Raw genomic sequence first — 20,380 nt, 5'->3', positions numbered from 1 at the left:
TGTCATCAATAGTTCTTTAAATATATTTGTTAGAGAATTGTAAATTGCCTCATATTCTCCATAATAAACTAATACTTTTGAAATATCTCCAGTCTCCCTGTTCTTTATTAATTTGAACACCCTAGGGTCTAGAGAGAACTTGAGATATAGTTAATGTTACAGAGCCTCAAGAAGCTTAGAATATTCTCTGCCCACTTTAAATTCAAATGGTTATTTCAAGAATAGCATAAAAATTATCAGACACTTGGACTACACCTTTGAAATTAATTTGCATTATTCTTTTAAATGAGTCAACAGATAGGTAACAGTCTGGTTGTCTCCATAAGGAGGTTCTGACAAGTGATAATACCATGTGTGTCTACATCTGAAGTGTGTGCAAAGCCTTGCTTTACGTCCACAAAACTTTCTTACTAAACTCTCCACTCAATAGCTATCCACTCTTGTGGAGTTTGCCTGAAGTGAGATAAAAGGAGAGCACGGAGATTTTGACAGTGTGAGGATTATGGGGAAGGCATGAGAAGAAGATCAGAAGCCTATGTGTAAACAAATAGCGAAGATTCTTTTCCCTCTGGTGAATACCAAAGGAAAGCATGAAAAATTCATTAGTAATAAGTCAGTAGTAAAATCTGTCTGTAGAAAAGGTGGTTCCGATACTTACTGCTTTCTCTGGGTCTTTGTTTAGCTAACTCACAGGAGATTCAATGCAGGTCTTGCACTGAGATACATATTTAAATTACGATATGTTTTTTCCCCCTGTTACAGTAAAACAATTGCAAACCATTTTTGTGGGTCACACAGTAACATAAACGCTGTGGTTAAAGTCTACCTCTTGGAACTCACTGCTATAATTTTTAGAAAAGCACAGAGAAACACGGCGGTGGAGGCAGAAACACGAAAGGTATTTGTGAGTCTAAAAAAGGGGGGTGTAGCAGTAAAACCTGGACAGCCATGGGTAGGATAGACAGGAGACAGAGTGAGGAAGTCATTGGTAAGACAGCTGCTTACCAGCTTCCATTCCCCAAGGTAGCCCATGAATGTTCTGTAGCTCTGGGAGGCAGAATAATATACAGTTTTTATTATTATGGAAACTATACATAATATGCAAAATATTGCTACTTACCCTCCACCCATTGGTGCGTGCATCCGTGTGTGTGTGTGTGTGTGTGTGTGTGTGTGTGTGTGTGTGTAGAACACAGCACCATGAACAATTACAAGCTGGCCTATAAATTGCTGCCATAGTGAACTTTGGTAATTCACATGTCTTGATTTTTCTACCTATTTGCATTCAATTATCAATGAATTAGTTTTCTACCTGATTTGTAACAGAAATAGTATAAACTAGTATGATAAATTATCATTAAAATTCAATACAGTATCCAAAAATAAATTAATACATGTTTAAATACCCTAATTTGAGAATTAAATATTGCCTCAGTCCAGTGCCCTGAGCAAACAAACCATTTAACCTCCACCTTGGCTTCCTCGAACTGGAGCTAACAATTATTTACCTACCTCAGAAGAGTGTAAGGACTAATTACTTAATGTTTATAGAGTACTTTAAAGAGGAAAGGAACTGAATAAGTATTGCTATTAATAGTATGGGCTCTTTAATTCGATTTTAGTGTTTGCGAACAGAGTCTAATTCAGCGGGTTTCACACAGCCGTGGTTGCTGTGCTTAGAAGATGACTCAATGATGCAGCATGGTTTCTAGAAGGAACCCTATAGGATGTCTGCTACAGAATCACAGACATATACGTCAAGGACTGTGTTTAGGATCCCAGAGACAACACGAAACCTTGACCAAACAAAGCTGAGCAATGGGCAGAAGGACAGTGCCCAGCTTCTATATGAAATGACAGAGGGTTCTTATTGCCTTCTACGGCATCTCCAGCACAGGTTGTTCTGCCTGGTGTGGTGACCACATTTTGTTCTGATAGCCAAGCTCTTGGGTAGGGATTCCACTTGTCCCATGCTATATGGGACACTGAGGCTGAGCATGGTTAAGTAATCTGACACAGACTCCATCGCTGCTCCTTGACAAAACAGTATGTGAAGAATAAGGAGAGCGTGTGCTTATACTTTTATGTTTCTGTTTTCTTTGCCCCTAAGATGAAGCTCTCTCTTGTGCACATCACTAGAGAATGTCTCCATCTGTGTGATTGCTCTTTCTGTCTTCGTAGTTCACCTGTTTCTTTATCTTTTGAGGTAAATGTGCTGCAGACACTTAGTGCACAGCTGATACAGAGATTAGCCTTCAGGCTAGAATGAGAGATCCTGTTTGCTGCAGCCAGCTCCTACCCATAACCATCACTCTTTTTCAGGTTAGAGTATGGATTTGAAAAGTGACCAAGGCTTCCCAGTACTCTTTTGCTGGACCAATTTAACTCATCTTTATTGCTCTCTGATAACATGAATTTATTATTTATCTTTCCTTCTTTATCTAAAGTTTTGAATCCCTTGCTTCACAACCTTGACTTCCTTTGTATGAGTGACTAATAAGGACCTTAGTAAGTGTTTGCGTGTTTAATTTTTTCCCATGTGCAACCCCAAGGAAAGTCACACTCATGATCTCAAGTAAGAATTTCCATCCTCTTTCCTTTAGCCAATCAAAATGACTTTGCCATAAGAGCTCAAGCACACGTCAAGATGGTGCTTGTCTGACCATCGTTACCTTATTGGATGAAAGCAGTAATGTAAGAATGCTTTTGAGGCAATACTTTGGGCTTTGGTGAAAGACTTTCTGCCTCTTGCATCTTTGATTTGTAGGAAAATGGCAGGTGACCGTCGTCCATGACAGAAAGTACATGTCTTCTGAACACAGAGGCAGTGTGTCCTCATCCACTCTCATGGATGCCATGAGGGATCGGTGTGGTGGGTGTTTAGCCCTCACTAACTGCTTGTGGTTTGCAGATGCTTTCGAGTGGCTACTTGTGCTGACTACATGCCTAACTTGCTGTGCGATTTTTAAGAAAAAAAATGATACATTTGCATAATATTTAGTCAATCAACATACATAATACCCGAGACACATACCACATTTGGTACAAGAGGACATGTTAAGGATACATGCAGTGGGGAATTTAAAATGATTATAATAATCCTACATACCCAAGCTCCAGATGTCTAGAAATGATATGGAAGACACTGAGTAATGTAGGAGGATCTTTCTGTACAAGTTCAGGTTGCAAGGGTCATCGGGATCCTGAGGAGAAATGTTGATAAACCTGGTTCGTGGCATTTTAACATTTTACAGTTGAAGAAATTAACAAGTGGAGATTCAGATAATTGATTAGGGTCTCAGGGTTATAATAATAGTTGATTAGGAAACGGCATCCAGGCCCTTCAAGATCACAATGGCAGACTCCTTTTCTCTGTGTGCCTTTATCCTTTTATACAACTATCTTCTTCATGAAAGTGACTACACATTTGCATATGAATCTATGAGACACATTACATAGTATCCCAAATACTACCCTTGGGAGAGAAACTAGGGGTATTTTTACTTTAAAGAAGAGACAAATGAGAAGTGTTTGCAAAGATGCAAGTCTCATTCTAAGATACATCAAAGAAAGGTCTTACTCCAGTGATGCTGTAAACTTTGAATGAATGGGTCTCCATCTTTCATAAAATACAGCATTTCCAAATGGCTCGTTGCCCACTCTGCCTGGCTGAATTTTGTGAGAAACAAATGACAATTATAGAATGGCCTGACCATAGTATCTCATAGCAGAGAACGCCAAGGTCTTGTATACATTGCATTACAAACTGTCTGGAAAACGCAGACTATATTAATAACTGAAATCCTCCTAGGTCAATTGCCACCATGAAGTATTTGTAGTAGTGGAAAGCAAGAAATCCTACCGTGAATTATGTATCTTCTGATTACGAACCAATAATCACACATGCTTTAGTTAGCAACATAAGCATCATTTATGAAGGGAGATGCCTTAACCTTTATACAACTGCATTTATATGTCCTAGCTTGTTAATATTCTACTGCCATGCTTGGTGATGAATATTTCCATTTCTTGATTCTGTTTTATGCCTTGTAACTCAGTAATGAATCTCCTGCGTGTTCTTTGTGTGGTGCTCCTTCCCATGCCAATGTGAACGACTTTTGTTCTTCTGTGTAATTACCTGGCAATACAGGAGGATTTATCTTCTATGTTGTTTCCCATTTTGTTTTGCTAAACATTTGTCAGTGGCGCTCAGTCTGAGATAAAGTTTTCGGGAAGTCCAGGGCTCAGACCTCAATGTCAGCCATGTTCACTACGCTTTCGTGCTGGAAGCCACTTAAAATACCCATGAGTGTTTGCTTTGTTTATACATTTGCTGAGTACAACATACCCACAATGTAGCTCCTACTTTTCGAGATAGTCTCACTTTGAGCCTTTCTTCCTTAGATGGCATAGAAGTTTCTGGATGAATCAATCCCTCCATCACTGTTATTCTTAGTCATAATGTGAACATTTTTCTGTTAATATCCTACATTAAGCATATTCTCCTTAGTGTTTTTTAAATTGCCTATTATTTCTAATCGTTTACTTATATGTAAAGTTGGATTATACAAAAGTTACATTGGCTGAAATGATGTATCTCCAGAGCAAGGACATTTGTGTCAGATGGAGATTACCAGAGTGATATGTTCACTATAGATTTTGCACCATTAGCACTAACTATATTTAACAAATATCACAACACACACATACATGCATACACATATGAAAAATAGAACATGGTTTTCTGAGTGGAAAACATTTCACAAAACAACAAGGTAAGGTGTTTCAAATTTGAGATTGATATTTTGGGGGATTTTTTTTTCTTTGCTTCCATTTGGTGTTACTTCAGAAAATTTCTTTCTTTAGTTGTATGTTCTGGTCCTGATGCTAACTGAAAAGCAGGAATTAGGAGTCTGTGGCTTTAAATAAATACCACGATTCGAACTTCACTTTAGGAAAATTCTCAGTGGCCACAGTTCCCAAAGTAGTCAACAAAAATTAAAATTCTCAGTAAAACGTGTGCGGGGGGAGTGATGTCAAGAATGCTGCTCCAAGGCCTTGCTGCTATCTGAAAGAAGCTTAAGCAAAAATAAATCCAAAATGGAAACATTTTCAGTTGAAAAGCCCTGCCTCATTAGTCAAATCAGACATCTAAATTGGGAAGAGATAAATCTTGTCACATTTTGGACTTGTTAAATGTCTGGAAATATTTTCAAATGAAAGATGTTTCTAAAATTCAATGCAACAAAATGTCACTCACTTCTATCCTTAATTTTAAAATATCTGAGCGGCGCAGATGTAACACTGCTCCCCATACTTTTAGATTACTTTACAGTCATCTGATTAAAGTTTGCTTCGGGGGCACTTTTAAGGAGACAGCGCTAAAAGGTCTCAGGCTTAATTAAATAAGCACACTGAATTTAGCTGTTCTACTTTGAAAAGCTCAGACCCTAGAAAACACCGGTCATAAAGTAAGAATGTGCTAGACTTGTGGTCCACCTTATGTTACATGATGCAAGGCAAAATGGAGGCATCAAGGGGGAACAATTCTCCGTCTTAAAAGCTAGAAAACTTAAAAAATGGCATTCATCTTGCTATAGCATAGATATTCTTACATTCAGTAAGCTTCCTTGAAGCGAAAACCTGACTGAGAACTTACTTGTGGTCCTACATGGAGGGGGATGTTTTACATTGTACGAAAAGTGAGCAGCTATCAACAGTATATAGTATTTTCAATTCCTTCAAGATATAGCATCAACATTTTATTTTATTCGCCAAATGAGCCTGCATATTTCTCTGATCTTCTGGAAGATTGTACTTCATTGTAAAATGCTCCAAACAGCTCCGTTTTAATTATAGCTAGTGAGTAACAACATTTAATACATGTTGGATTGGGAGATTTAGGCTTTTATTTATCTGTGAGGATTTTCAGTTATATGAGGGCAAAATAATTAATCAAATTCAATATGAAAAGCAAGCATGCTTTTCAGATGTTATTTTTAGATTATGCTGGGACTCAGATGTGTATAAAAGTTTAGAATGAGGTAAAGTCTAATGTTAAAGGTAACATGTAGTTTAGTGTAATTAGGATAACTGATATACAAACTGTTGATACTGGTTTATGATTTTAAATTAGAAAATTGTTACTGTCAAGAAGATAGTATTTATTTATTTATCATAAAAACTAGAATGCACCAGTGGAACAACATCTCTGTATCACTGACAACCAACTTGTTCTACTACCTTCTGATTATTTGGAAATTTGAGATGTTTTAATTTCTCTAGAGTTTTAAACACACACAGAGACACCTACACACATGTGTGCATGTATTATTTTTACAAGAAGATACACACTAGAAGTTCTGTTTTAAAACCGGTTTTCTACTTATAAATAAGAACTACTGTCCTGTTACAGTAATATCTTCCTTGTATTGTTCCTAATTATAGAGAATGATTCAACTCATTTCTCATTTATTCCCCCTTGAAAATGTCTCAGCACATGGCTGGAGAGGCAGTTCAGTGGTTAAGACCGTGTACTCTTATGGACAACCTGAGTTCAGTTCCCAACACCCACAATGGGGGAGCATCACTAATACTCCAGCTCCAGTGAAGCCAAAGCTCTGACCTCTGTGGGTATCTGCACGTACATGGTGCATATACATGTTCACCACACTGATATACACAATTCAAATAATAAACATAATAAAAATATTTCTTAATGCCCAAGCACATTTCATTTCAGACAACACTCAAATGAGTACATTTAAACTTCAATGCTTATTATTTTATGAGAAACTTGAAGGCTTGATGTTTTCAGAAATGGGTCTGTCTAGGAAAATGACATAGGGCTATATAATTGTCCAACCTCACCACAGATATTAACTTAATATGTACTTTTCCCTGTGATTTAAAGGACTACCTACTACCTCATTTCCACTTCTTGGCCCCCAACAGTGTTAAGCTGTCAGGTACTCACTAAGCACCTTAGATGCCTGGCCTTTGCAAGTTCACTTATTGAGAATCTTTTGCATTAAAAGCCTTTGATAGCTCATTTGCAATCACCTGTCAGTTTGTAACCTTGACTCAGAATTTTTCCTCGTGGTTCACATTTATGTCAATTTATCATTCACATCTTAGAAAAGGTAATGAATTTATACTATATTAATTTGGACAGTCCTTAGCCATTGCCTCAGAGACTATCTAGTGTAGCATTAATCCAACATAAGTATTTGATCCTGAAATCGCGTTTGCCGGATTGGCTCTTGTAAGTCTTACATGCTGCAGATTCAACACAATCCTCATTAACATCTTAACACAATTCTTTAGAAACCTTGGAAGAACAATACTCAACTTCATATGGAAAAACAAAGACCCAGTATAGCTATAGCAATCCTGTACAATAATTGGACGTCCAGAGGTATCACCATCCTTGACTTCAAACTCTACTAAAGAGCTATAGTAATAAAAACAACATGGTATTGACATGAAAACAGACAAGTGGGTCAGTGGACTAAAATCAAAGAAAAAGACATAAATCCACACACCTATGAATACCTGATTCTTGACAAGGAAGTCAAAATTATACAATGGAAAAAGAAAGGATCTTAAACAAATGAAACTGATATAACTGAATGTCAGTATAAAGAGTTATCACCCTGCATAAAATGCAAGTCCAAGATATTGAAGGCCTCAATATAAATCCAGATTCACTGAAACTGATAGAAGAGAAAGTGGGAATACCCTTTAACACATTGACACAGGATACAACCCCATGAACAGGACAGCAATAGCACAGGCACTAAGACTGACAAGAAATGGAACCTCAAGAAATTGAAAGGCTTCTGTAAGGCAAGTGAAATCATAAATAGGACAAAATGGCAGCCTACAGAATGGGAAAATATTTTCAGCATCCCCCTATCTGATAGAGGGCTAATTTTCAAAATAAATAAAGAACTCAAGAAAGTAGACATCAAAAAGCCAAATAATCCAATTCAAAAACAGGATAGAGATCTAAACAGAGAATTCTCAACAGAAGAATCTCAAATGACCTGGAAAGACTTAAAGAATTGTTCAGCATCCTTAGCTATCAGGGAAATGCAAATCAGAATGATCCTGAGAATCCATCCTGTCAGAATGACTAAGATATAAAACACAAGCAAAGGCTCATCCTGGAGAGGAAGTGGAGCATTGCTAGAGGGAGCACAAACTTATACAGCCACTTTGGAAAACAAAATGGTGGTTTCTCAAAAAAATTGAGAATAGATATACATCATGACCCAGCTATATCACTCTTGGGCAAAATCCCAAAGTATGCTCAATAATACCACAAGGACACTTGCTCAAAGATGTTCATAGCAGCTTTTTTCAGAATAGCCACAACCTGGAAACAACCTAAATCTTCTTCAGCCAAAGAATGGATAAAGAAAATATAGTACATTTAACCAATGGGGTATTGCTCAATTGTTAAAATAAATGACATCATGAAATTTGAAGCCAAATGGATGGAACTAGGGAAAAAATAATCTTGAGTGATACATTCCAGATCCAGAAAGACTTAACTTTTACTTGGACATTAACTCTTAAGTGAAAAATAACCATGACATAATTCACAGACCCAAAGAATCTAGATAACAAGGTAGGCTCAGGGGTGGGGTGTGCTTGGATCTCAATGAGAAGGTAATATAGAAGAGATTTTGTAGGTGAAATAAGGGTGGTAAAGGAACATGAGGTATTAGGTTTTGGGGGACAGAGGAGGAGAGTCTGAAAGAGACTTTTGAAATGGGAGGGTATTTCAGGGTCAGGGAGAAACCTGATAATGGGAAATTCCTAGGAATCTACAAGGATGACCCCAGCTAAAAATGCTGGCAATAGTGGCTAAGTATTTCAGTGGAGGCTTTAGGATACAAACCCTGCCACTGAAGTGATCCTTCCCAATATCCTATGTAGCCAACTATAGCCACCACAACCATTATTCATGCATTACATTTTATTAAATAATGCAACCCACTGAGCAAAGAGCACTTCTCAAGGCTAAGTGTTGACACTGCTTTAGACACTGGAACTATGGGACTGTACAAAACAAAGCCCTGAGAAGTAGCCTGGAAAGGAGATGAGTTACAGGCACAGGTAGATGTTAGTGATGAAATAAGTCACAGGAAGAAGTTGAGATTTCTGAGAAAAAAAATCAATGCTATTTATATAGGATGTAATGCATCATGAAAAAAGATATATGTGAAATAAAACTCCATAAAAATGAGAAAATCAGACTCTGGGGTGTGGTCTGTTCAGGATACTTCAGGAGGAGAGCCACCTGCTCACAGTTCTTCCCTGAAGCTTTGTTTGGGCTGTGGTAGGGAAAGAATGCAAGGCAGAGGAGAAAGTTTCTGGGATGCCCAGCACTGAATTTGTACCAGGTTGTGAAAACTCTCATTAGGAATTCAGGACTCTACTTGGGTGAAATGGAAAGACATGGGGGTGGAAGAGCTTTTCAAAAATGATCTGCTGTATGTTTCTTTGAAACTTTTCAATGCTTTCAGAATGCCAAAGGCAGTAGATCATCAGAATTCCACCAAAGCTAGAAACAGTGTAAGATATTGTTTATATACTATGGCATAAATGACATGGGTTTTAGGTGGTCCCATAGCATAAGTAGTAATTATTAGAATATTGTGTGACGTTAGCTAATGAGATAAATATGAAAGATGAAGGAAAGAAGGCTTGTCAGAATGAAGGTACTGTTAGCTGAGATAGAATACCATCTAATTTTGGAGAGAGTTGGAGATAGAGAAGGGAAATAGACAGTCTCAGACAATGTTGTATAACACTCTCTCCCAAGATTAGAACATTTGATTCAATAGGAAAGCACTTTAAGACAGAAATTAAACAGCACACAATAGTCTCATAGAGTCCCTGAAACTAACATGATTCATGAGGGCTCTTCTTCCCAAGACTACCAATAAAGACTGTTGAGAGTCACTGTCAGACAAATATAAAGGCAAAGAAGATTCTGAAGCTAGACCAACTTTCTGGAGGAAGCAGTTACCAACCAAGCTGCATGGAAGAAGTTTAGACCACCGGAATGGAAACTCTCCAACCTGTTGAGCTGCCTGGAAGCTTTGCAAAAATACTCTAGCTTCCAAGTTTTTGTAGTGGGTGAGCTTTGGGGATAAAACTATCAGTGGATCATTTCTTCTCCTGCAAGTAACCCCTCACTTGTATTCCTATATAAACTCCCATAAAATTCATTTGTTCACCAATTGGACGTTTGTTGTATCCATGCCTTGGTCTTCTGTAGGCTCCCTATCTGGAATGGGTAGATGTGTGTTGCACATCCCTATGAAAAGCTTTGTCACACAACAGCTATGTTGATCTTGAATTCTCTTTTCCATATCAGAAGGTGTTGTTGAACAATCTTATGATTTCAGTTATCACACCAGAGATGAAGAAACTGTCATGTTCTGTGTCACATCAGGCACTATTCCAGCCTCAAGACCAAACTGCTGACCCCAAGTTAGGCTGAGGCTGTCACAATATCACAGTTCATGGTCAGTTCACCACCAGGAGTAAGGGGCTTTAAAATGTAAAATCCCAGTGTGTAAGGAGACAAGGGCAATTCAGAGTTGTGAAAGTCAGGTGAAGGAAATATTTCAAAGAGGATAAAAATGATTTTGTCAAAATTTCCTAAAACTGTAAGAAATTCAGCAACAGCCAGCTCTTGAGCTGAGGGATATGGAATGATTGGCAGCCCCTGCAGGGGATGTCTCCTGGAAGTGACAACATAGAAAACATACAAAAGTGATTTGTATGTATTCTAGAGAGATTTGTTGTTAGCATGAGAGACTGTATAGCCATATTTGTACAGTTAATTATCTCCTTTCTATTGCCAACCTTCCAAAGGTCAAGGCATTATATGTTCAATATTCTTCTTTGCTCTCTCTGTTGAAAATCTTTGCTAAGGAATTTTGATGACCATTCAAAAGTTTAACTTGGTTGGTAATAACTGGTGGGAATTTTTACCATTCTATAATAATGTCACACTATGATGTGTGGTCAGAATACATGACTGGACAATATTTCATGAGTAGAATTACTGCTGCTTAACTGGTTAGTTTTGGGATCCAAAGCCATGAACACACTGTGATGGTTCATTTTCTAATGTTAACTTTCATGCATTAAACATCACCCATTATAGACCAATTAAATATCATTCAAGTATTTTTGGAATATTTTAATTTTCTCCAATTTAATGATTATTTTTTCATATAAGGTATTGTGTTACTTATTCATGTTCCATTTTTCTTCAATAGATTTTTAGTAGTTGATCAATGTTTTGACCTTATGGTATAAATTTATTATTCTTTTTATCATTTTTCTATGTCATAATTTGTTAATGTGTACTTAAACATTACTTGATTTGTCTATTTTGGTTTTATCTGCCTTTCCTTTATTGTCTATTATATAGGAACTATACATTCTGTTCATCTAAGTTTTAGTTACAGCCTCTAGGACTTTGAATGTAGGATGAAGACAGAGAGTATTGACTTCACAAGTTGGGTGGAACCTGAGATGCACATGATTCAGTGTCAAACAGGAGAGTAATACACCATCTAGGCTCAAAAGTTTACACTGCTTGAATGAGTCAGGGACAGCCTGTCAATTGACTTGATGGCCAGAATGCCTATAAGGGAGAAAGAATCCTGTTACTAGACCGCCATCTGCTTTGACAATATAAGTTGTGAAGATTAGATACTCCCTCCTCCTATGTAAAAAGAGACAAGATCTGAGAACAGGGAGACTTAATTGCAGATTTTCCTTTAAGTAATGAGGTTATTAGCCACAAGCTCCAATGACTTTCCACAGACTAGGTTGTGCCAGGTAGGACTTGATTAACATTGTTTACTCTCAAATGAGGGGAGAATATCCACCCATATCTATTTGTATGCAGTCTATTCTCTGGAAATATAGGATTACTAATAATAATCATCTAATTATTCCTTATTCTTTACATATAATAGTGGCCTAGGGCTATGGATTGATTGGCAGATCAATGGAATGGACACTCCATTGGTGTTATTTGTAGTATTATTGGCTTTTTCTGCGTTGCTTTGGCCAGGGACCTTGATACAGATCCTATGCATATTAAAATACAGAGAGTGACAAAGCAAAGCATATGACACTTTCCCTTGTGTGCAAATTCCCAAAACACAGAGAAGTATCTGCAAGAGAATTAAAAAAATATGAAGGAGGTATTCATATTCTTCCCTTGTCTGTTCTCTCATCACCCACCATACTATCAAGATTTCCACTGAAACATCTTCCATAAGGACTCAGGATACTGTGGACCATGGATAAGATTGTTACCATCCTACTGAAGTAACCTTGGTACCTCCCATCATGTCTATTTATTAGCTTTGATTTCAGTAATTAGTCTATTGTCCATTTCCGGAAAACTCAGCAAAAGATTTCCTTACTTTTGTAAAGATGCACCTATAGGTTATATTTTAAATTTCTCTAACTTTTTGGTACTAAACAGATCACCAAACACATAGCTGGACATAGTCATCATAAATGTTTACATAGTTACACACATCAAAATCATTGGTTTTGTAAAGTTGTTTGTTGGAGAAATGAGTATAGTCTGGGAAGATAATAGTTGTAGAGCCAACAAAACCCTATACACGTGCCACCAGGTTTTTTTTTTCATGTTTTTCACTATTATAGAAGATTTGTGAGTAGACAGTTTGGTCTCGGTGTGCAGGATGGCTGGGTCAGCCTGATGGGTCCATCAGTGCTTGTACTTTGCTGCAGTTGTGATCATTTTTGAGTGACTAGCCATGTGCATGCTCATGAAGGAGTTAACACATTTGGGCATGTCTACAGAACATGACCTTTCACTGCTCTTACCTACAACTGGGTTTTTGGCATTGACTTAGGATGTCACCTATCTCCCCATTTTCTCTGTGGTCTCAGTCAGCATCATGAGCAGTTCCACCCTTGGTCTCTAGAATTCAATTTTGTGCTCTAACGGTGATTTGTAATTATTCTGATGACAGGCTGTGGCAACCTATTGATTTATTCAACTTGAATCCTGTTTCATGCATATCATTTATTGTTTTTAGAAGTATGAAGTCGCATGCATAAAGCTTCCTGGAGTGTTGTGTCAGTGCTGATTTATCCCTGTTTCATAAGTGTATAATCTCATCTTTATAAAAGCTGTTAACATATCAAAGGTCTCTTTTCACCCTCGCGGGTGGTTTCATTGATAGTTAGAAGATTAAATAGAAAGTCAAAAGAGAACTATCTTTTCTAAACAGCTCTATATAAGCCATCTGTAGTCACTGGCTTGCCCCCAAAGAAGTTCTCAAGTATCAAGATTCAGAAGATGATAAGTGATAGTGATCTTTTAATAAATCTCTCAATCAATTAGCTCCTGAGGTATAAGATAGAGATACTATAAGGACTGATCATAAGTTACTATCATGTTAGTCTATATTAATCTTAATGCTCTTGGATCTATGTTCTGCTGCTTAAGTGTGACTATCTCTTGACTTTCTAGAGATGTTAGAAAGATCCCAGGAGGAAGAAGAGGAACTTCCTCCAATTCTCAAGGTGGCTAGACAGGTGTGGAGATTTTCTTTGATGTTAAAAGTATTCTTTCAATGTTTTTGAGAGTTACAATCTAGAGGATACTTGAGATGTGTGGTCTTAGGTTGTGTTGCCCATCGATGTCCATTGTTACTTCACAAGAATGTCTATATCCCACTCAGTACAATGCTGTGAACGGTTTTCTACACAGGGGCTATTGTCAAAACTCATGTTTTGTACAGACTACGTCTTCCAGCACAGTTGAACTAGGTTACCTCTAACTTGTCAAAAGTGTGTGGTAAAAAGAAGTTACCTATTCCTCATATAAAGAAAGAAATCTAGTCTGCATGCTAACTGTGGCTAAGTTCAGCATTGTGGCACTGGTGATGAGCAGTAAGCAATGCCATTCTGTAGTTCAACCTGTAGAACCACACTTAGGGCCTCAGCACCAAATATTTCCTTTAGAGATTAGTTAAGGCAAAACACTTTCTTAAACTCAGCATCTTCCTAGAAAATAAAGCACTATTTCTCAAATAGTATAACTTCAATTATGCAAATTAGGAAGCTTGCCAAGCACATATATATTTGGCCACGTATTTGATTTTTATTAAATATTAGAAACAAATTCCTAAGCTTCTCATGGTGTTTCAAGATATAGAGTATGTGCTGAGACAGATGTATTCCCAGGCAGACAATTATGGCCTAACTGTAGGTGAGCACACTGAGCACAGTTGTTCATGTGCTAGCAGACACAATAGGATGCATTAACTTACTCATGAATTAATCTATTTTGTGAGTATCCATGCCCTTCCAAAGGTGATAATAATTAAGGAAAAGATTCTTTGCTGAATTCTAAGCAACTCATTTATTCAGCTTTGGTAGACAGGATTGGAAGAGAAACCTCAAGATTCTCCTAAAAACAGCATCAGTTCTATCCAGAGAGAGGGGTGCTTGGAATATCATGTCTTCGCACATACAGGTGTTTGATATAATGTATCTTCTTCCTCTCACCTTGATGAAATAGAAGGTTGAGTCTTAGCTAAACATACAGGCCTCAGAGAGTAATTTGATCATGTAAAAGGCTCTTATTTCTATACCCTCACCTAAGGTAGGACTCAGAATAAATGTTCTATAAAATTCAGAGATATGAATCACTTCTGCCTAGGTTCAAAGTAGGATATGAATGTCAATCAAATTGCTGTCTTAGTATGAAAAGGTAGGTTGCAAGAAAGTTCACAGGAAAAGAATATGAATATGGGAAGACCAAGACAGAGTTAGTAGAAGATTAATTTAGCCGGGTAAAATGATTGCTTTTATGTTAATTTCTTCTCCATCTCTCTGCCATAATAGCTAGGTCAGGTACATCATTATGATGCCAAGATAAATATGCTGGGGAGTGGACTTTCATGGCATGAATCCGACTTGGTGTTGCAGGGGAGGCCAACAGAGTTAGAAAAGAGCATTGCAAGTCAAAGTGAAAGCATGTTCACTGGCCATGCATAAGTATCCTTCCGAGATGCTTTGGACTTATGTTAAGCTTCAGGAAAAGAGCAACTGGGCAAGAAGCTGAATGAGACCCTTGGCAGCAGTATAGTGAGTGAATGTCCAGAGTAAATTAGGCAGCCCTTATAAATTAGCCCAGAAGTCCTAGCCAGCTACAGTGAAGGCCAGACCAGGGATGTGCATGTGGACTGGAAAAGCAAGAACAATTTCAAGTATGATTGGAAGTTTGAATATTTGAGAAGGGGATAAAAGGAGTGGATAGTCTTGATTGAGCATATAACTGGCACATTTATTAAAAATCAATGTATCCAGGTAGCAATCAAAGTTTAGCACTAATAGAATGAGTTTCAGTTAAAAAGTCATTGAGTTGTTGGCTGTGGGAAACCTGAATGAAAATTTTCAGAAAATGGTGTGGTCGAGACTGGCAGCTTTAGTGACACAAAGTGGATTTTTTATTTCAAATTTGTTTTCCTCAATGCATTATAGAAGAGCGAAATTCTGCAGGATGCTAATTCTCAAATGTTAGACTAATGGCATACTGGACACACAGTGCAAGAGGGAAAGTGAGGCAGGAGTTTGAAGAGAAGAAAATGGTGCCTGATAGGTGATCCCAGTACTGGAGAGGCAGGGGAACTGCAAACTGCTGATAGGTGATCCCAGTACTGGAGAGGCAGGGGAATTGAGAGCTGCTGGCATGGACTACGTAACAAGTCCCCTTTGGCATGGGGTAAATAAGCCCCAATTTCAAATTATCAGTTTCAAATATAAAATGGCAAACAAGTAGTAAAAGTGACCACTGATCTTCAATGTACAAAGAACCAGGAAACCGGGATTTGTCGATTGTTTTCCATTTCAGGCCAAGGGCTCTTCATCCCCCTCCTTGGCAATAGGATGGTTTCTAGATATCAGAGTTTTTACATTTGAAATATTTTGTTTATATATTTATAGTGGACATGTGAATAAATGTGGGAATGATAATTATTTATGGTTTTATGTATGCTTTGTACATGTCTTGAAGATGATTGGATGGACACAATATTTTAGTCATATCATATCTAACTGATGCACAAAGACATGTTTGCAGGCTTTCAATTGTATCATCATAGAAGAACAAACACATCTGGATTTTGGAACTTTTGGGAGTAGAGAAAGTTTGGAGCTGAAAAAGGTGTATGGCCACAGCCTGATGGCCATAGCTGAGATCCTGACTAGATGGGGGTGGCAATGGGGACGTCTATGGGTACAGCTAGTGGCTCAGGACCTCGATAACTCTCCAGACATTTCTTTTACTCTTCAAGCAAAGCCAGTTACGTGAGACAGAGGAGAGGTAACTGCTCATGGCATTGATGGAGCTCTAAAGGAAGTTAAAGAATTAAAATGAAAATGAAGCGTATTTCCAATGACGGCCCTGATATCGAGCACTGCAGAAGCGTGGAGCAGGCAGCATGGGCAGCACCCTCACTCTGCCCTCACAGGTGCTTCTCTTCCAATAGCAAGGGCCGTTTACTGAATGCCTTACTCTTGCCCTCTACTTTGATAACTATAATGAAGTGTTCTTTTCATACATACTCTCATTGATATTTAGACCCAAATTGGTAAGGTTAAGATAGTTCACACTGATATTAATCCTATTATAACCAAGGTCATTAAACTTGTAATTTTAGTGTCTTGCTTTCACTTGCTTCAGCTGAGCATGCTCTGTCGACTGTCTCAGAAAATAAACTCCTCATTGCACATGCCCAGCAGGAATCTTAATACAAGTGATGACACATAAACTCTAATAGGTAGGATTTTGTTTTAATAATAAATTTCCAGGTTCACAATCTGGACTAAAATTGTAGTTGTGTGTTTGAAACATATTCTTACTTCTTAGAGGAGGCTGGGTTAGAATTACTGCACAGCCAAGTTTGTCTCCTGATGCTCTAGTTTCAGGATCCCATATGCTGGGATGACAGGGGTCAGCCATCAGCCAGGCTGATGTACACATCCCTTATCCAGTCATCATCTGATGGACATCTCCATTAGTTCCATTCTCACTATTGTGAATTGTGAAGAAGAAACATGATAGCTTCATTTCCTCCTTATCGCTTGGTAATTTTGTTTTATTGTGTTTAAATTTCTGAGTATCAGTTCTTTATTTTTGTGGATGATATATTATGAATCATCTTTGTATGTATATATCTACCTAACTACCTAGTCCTCTGTTGAATGTGAGCTAGAAAAGTTTCTCCAGCTCCGAAATTTTCTCTTTACTTGGCTCTAGCATTTTAATATTTATGGCAAGGTTCATAGTTCTCTTTGAGCCTAAATTCAACACACTGTCCACTGTGTTCCACCAACTTCATCTCAAAAAATGTGATTACCATGTAAAATCTTTTTATCATAATAAATACTTTAGTCTGTGTTTCATTCTAAACTTTTTCCAAATATTTTGATTCTACATGAGTAACTCAGAACGTTTGTGGAAGCCTGCACATAAACCCCTAAATATTGAGTTATGAACTCCAGTTCTTTTCAGTGGGGCTAGATATGACACAGTTGCAACATTGCCTCTCAATGATCATTGAAATACAGAGTGAAAGATGGAGTGTAAGTGTAAGTAATCATGCCCACATTGATGATGTCTAGACTCCAATATCCAATATAGTAAAGTCTTAAAGATTAATTTATTATAAATAGTTCTGTATCTTCACATTTGGAATTATTTTCCAAACTTCCATGTGACATTCTCCTTCTCTTCGGAGGTCATGTGCTCATGTCATGTGATCTTTCCCTGGGAGAATCAGCTGTTTGAGTGGGTGGGTATTATATACATCATATATGTATCGTGTTGGTCAATGTTCCTCTAACTTCTGTGATGCTTGCCTTAATGCGTAGTAAAATGATATTATCATGAACTTCTACTCACAATTTTACAATGGAGATGAGGTTCATTCAACCATTTTCTACAAAAGCCCCCAAACCATGAAACTAGAACTTAAACTGAGATATACCAATTCTAAAACTAAACCTTCACAATTCCGCTGCCTACCCCTTAGAAAGGGCTTCTCAAGAAGATTTCAAGATATTTTCAGTGATTATTCACTTTTGAAATTAATAGCTGGTTCTGAAAGACACTGCTACCAGGATAAAATTCAATCTTTGTTTAATAAACTATGTATCTGAATACATAGTTTATTAAATACTCATTGCCATTTCAAAATAAATAGTGAAAAAGGCAAGAGAGAAGTTGATATGGGGACTCAGAATGCCTTGTAGAGTATATCTAATTTTTTTTGTTTATGGGGTTATTGGTTCTGACAGTTTTAATAACCTTACTACATAGAAATATAATATAATAAGCCAAAAGTTGTTTGTCACTATTGACGTCCTTATTCACATATTTTAGAAAGGAAAGTAAATTTTTTCTAAGATGTGACCAGATTAGAAATATTGCCAAATACTTATATTTTCAAACACATATTTGCTTAGTTTCTTTCTTAAACCAGTTGCGGAAATAATGTGTGGTAAATCTGAATGCTACAGTCAAGACTGTAGAGATGGTCAGCGGTTAAGAGCACTTATTGCTGTTACAAAGGACACAAGCCCAATTCTCAGAAGCTGCATGGTGACTTGCAATTAGAAACTTCTCTTCTGAGGACTCTTATGTTCTCTTCTAGACTCTGGAGGCAGCCTATGTGATGTGGCGCACAGATATACAGGCAGGCAAAAACACGTGCACACAAAATAATAAAGCAAATAAATAATCCTCATTTATTGGAAATTGTTTCCCCCTATATTTGTAGCTAACTGGTGAAGTTTTCAAGAGCAGTGGGTTTAGTCATAGAAGTGAGCACGTGTTTATTTCCAATAGCACAGAAAAAGTGACATACGGCAACATATGGATATAGGATCCCCAAAATTCTTTGTTTTGGAACTGCTTAGATGCATAATCTTTATTTAAAATTCATCTTTGTGACAACTTTAAAGAACAGATTTATGTAACTATTTTTATTCTGAGCATGGCCTAAAGTAAATTGACCTGTTACAGAAAAGTCGATTACCTGGTGACCATGAGATTGTGTTGGAGTAGATAAAGTTGGAATCAGGATAGATTCCATGAATCCTCCAATAAAAATCTTTAGGAGACAGGTCTCACTCTGCAGAGGGATCTGGGCGATAAGTCAGCTTTTGTTTGCCAGGTGCAATGAGGTCCATGGCATACAAGAAGCCTCATGGTGATTTGATTTTGTTTCATGTGTTTTTAGAACACTTCGTCATTAGCTAATATCAAAACATTTGAATCCTGGAGGCTTTGATGTGTATTGGGAACGAAATAACAGGCAACATTTTAATGAAGACCGCTTTGTATTGTGTAAACAGACAGCAGGCCTGCCCAGCCTGACGCTGTGTGTGTCTATAGTGTTTGAATGTGAACTTTCCTCGTTACAGGGTGGTGTCCATGCTCTGTTTAAAGTGAAAGAGAAAACTTTGTTTTATTTCTTTTGAGTTTCTTTTTCTAATGAGTTGGTAATATGTGCGGCACCCACTGCTGATGTGAACCTGATAGAATTCTCAACTCATTTAGCCACTGTCTCAATAGGCAGACAATGCCTGGCGGGAGTGATGATTAAAAGGTAACAACAGAGGAAGAGCAGGCATGAAAAAAATCTATAATAGGAGCTTTACTGCTGCTGTGCTGTCCTGTCATCCCGGGGAAGACAGCGCTTTAATTACACAGTGTGTTGGTTGAATGATAGGCACACCAGAGATGCAGTGAAACAAAGAAGAGAGAAGACACCACACTTTGATCATGGGCCCAGACCATCAACAAGCAGAGGCAGTCTTGAGGATGAACAAGCAAGTCATGTTTCCTGAGTTGTCGGGAGGTATTCACAAAATTCACAAAAATGCGATGTAGAAAGTCAAGGCAGACAGGGAAGGCAGAGGGTCATCCTCCTGCTGCCCAATTACCTCATGACTCCAAGACTCCTAGTGCCCCTGATTTTATAATCACTTAGAGTTTAATCCAGTGTTGACCCATGTTGGCCTCTGCATTAAGAAACAGAGTCAAGTCCTGAGCTGCCTAAACGGTTTAGTTGATTATAGTGGTATTCACGAGGTTGCATATCAGAAAGGAAGAAACAAAATAATGTGAAAAACAAAAGAAGTTTTTATTTAATACAAGTATTTATTTAATACCCAATACATCGGTTTGAGGGCTACAACCTCTCTCTCTCTCTCTCTCTCTCTCTCTCTCTCTCTCTCTCTCTCTCTCTCTCTCTCTCTCTCTCTCTCTCTCTCTCTCTCTCTC

This window comes from Alexandromys fortis, unplaced genomic scaffold, assembly GCF_014885135.2.
Source record: "Alexandromys fortis isolate MF-2015 unplaced genomic scaffold, M_Fortis_MF-2015_v1.1 scaffold_68, whole genome shotgun sequence".
Classification (NCBI taxonomy): domain Eukaryota; kingdom Metazoa; phylum Chordata; class Mammalia; order Rodentia; family Cricetidae; genus Alexandromys; species Alexandromys fortis.
The sequence above is the reverse complement of the archived record's forward strand: the minus strand, read 5'-3'. Positions refer to the sequence as shown.